This window comes from Crocuta crocuta, unplaced genomic scaffold, assembly GCF_008692635.1.
Source record: "Crocuta crocuta isolate KB4526 unplaced genomic scaffold, BGI_CrCroc_1.0 scaffold1133, whole genome shotgun sequence".
NCBI classification, from domain to species: domain Eukaryota; kingdom Metazoa; phylum Chordata; class Mammalia; order Carnivora; family Hyaenidae; genus Crocuta; species Crocuta crocuta.
Window position 1 is genome coordinate 270,646 of NW_027530366.1, and position 2,403 is coordinate 273,048.

Below are 2,403 nucleotides of genomic sequence, written 5' to 3' on the forward strand. Positions count from 1 at the left end.
TACACCTCCTTCCCTATCAGACATAGAGAAACAATAAAAACACAAATCTACCCCTTAGTATCAGAGGCGAGAGTATTTCAGTTTTAACACAGCCTTTGCACAAGTCACAAATCAGTTTGTGAAAACTACAGAAATTACATACATTTTATCATGGCTTTTGTCAACCAGTTCCTGAAAACTTAGATCCAAAATCCACAACAGAATGTGATCTCAAACATAAGAAAAACATGGCTCCAATAGTTAACGAGTATGTCTTCCAACATTTACTGAAATTCCTAGTTTGAGACAATCCAAACTAAGATTACGGAATTTGATCCCGGTCAGGGTTCTACTTTGAAGCACTGACCAGATATTGTTCAGTTATTTTTAACCCAAATAATAGCTATCTTGATTTAAGCATCTCATACATATATCTTGTCTATGGGGGATATTTTGAATGTAATCCTGGATGGACAAGAATAGAAAACTGCTAAAATCCTCTCAATCTCACTCTTTCAAACGGTCACATATACTATAAATCTGACATTATTTTCAAAGCAACAAGTAAAGGAATACTGGGTAACAAAATTCACACCTTTATCATTCCTTGAAAAGCTCTATGAAGTCTAGTTTGCAGGTTTCAAAATAGTTAAAATTACTTCCCTCATGTACACAAATATATATCTAATCATATGGAACACAGACTTCGCTTAAAGAAAAATTAAGGGTTTAATTAGAAAAAAAAAACCTAACTCAATACTCTTGCCTACCTTGTGGTAGAATACCATAAAAGTTAATTACATGCTAATTAAAATTCCTAATCTTGAGCAGTGCTATTAAAAGCTGTGGGTAATTACTTAATTGGCACTATCTTCCACAACAAATTTTAAAATACCTACCTTTTAAACCTTCTCCTTTGTGTATGTTTTCAAAAATACACTTCTCGTACAAGAAAACATAAAAGGTGACTAAGATATTTTAATGAATTTCTTATGGATTTTATCATCTGGTAGTTTACATGCCATGAGAATGTGCATGAGGTCATCAAGATGCCCTTAGAGACCATGACCTTTTTCTTGATGTTTTCATTACCAAAAATACCAACTCCAGCTTCCAGTGTTAGGTTGGTTATCCAACTGTCACTTAAACCAAGTAAGTTCAAGAACCAGAAGGTAAACAAAAATACATTTCTGTAGCTAAATGTCACAAGTCAATCCACTAAATCTCATCTACTTTATGCATCACAAAAATGCTCTTACTCAGAGCCTTTTTTATTTGGTATACAATTCTAGCAAGTTTGATCATCTGACTTGCCATACTACAGAGAATAAAAGCAGCAGCAAATGACACGAGAAAGGTCACTAGAAGAAGGCACAATGTCAACAGCAAGAAGGGATGGCAGAAGTCCAGGACTAAAAAAGGAGTTCCACTGCAGTAACATTTCTTTTCCTTACTATTTAGGCATAATTATTTCCCTCTCCCTGCTGCATCTCTTGTATTCTTGTGTTTTGTATTTTTACAGTTGTTTTAAATGACTGTATGGTTTTCTTATATCTATTTCATTTTATCATAAGTTCTCTGATGAAAGTAGATGAAGTTTAAAAAAAATGATAGCTAACACCGGACATTTGAGGGAGGAGAGCGAAAAGTCATTTAAAAAATCAACACAGGGGCGCCTGGGTGGCTCAGTGGGTTAAGCATCTGACTTCGGCTCAGGTCATGATCCTGTGGTCTGTGGTATGAGCCCTGCATCGGGCTCTGTGCTGACAGCTCAGAGCCTGGAGCCTGCTTCAGATTCTGTGTCTCCCTCTCTCTCTCTGTACCCAGCTCAGGCTCTGTTTCTCTCTCTTTCTCAGAAAGTAAATAAACATTAAAATTGTTTTTAAAAAATCAACACAATACTGAAGGCACTGGCTAGCTCAGTAGGTAGAGTATGTGACTCTTAATCTTGGGGTTGTAAGTTCAAGCCCCATGTTGGGCGTTGGAGCCTAGTTAAAATGTTTTAAAAAATCAAAATACTGGAAATGTCTGGGAAGTGGTTATTTAATTGAGGAGAAGCAGCCTCCTGCATCTCAAATGCCTATATATCACTTTCAGAGCACAATAAACTGATGAACATGAGGGAAAGGTTAATCTACACTTTCAGTCCATCAGTTAAGCAGTCAAGGTAGTGAGCAATCTATTTAGATGGGTGGGAGGGTGCCAAATTACTTTATTTGAAGGAATGACACAAGTCAAAAAACTTAAGGAGATGTTTGGTACTCTTTAGATTTTTCAGGAAAAATTAAAACTGAAAGATGTGGTAACTAAAATAATCAACTTCAGGTATTCAGAAAGTTCCTGCCAGGCAACACTTCACTTCCCAATGATGAGCAGACAAATGAGATAGTATTAGGGCAACTTCTGATGAGGCTACAGAATTCG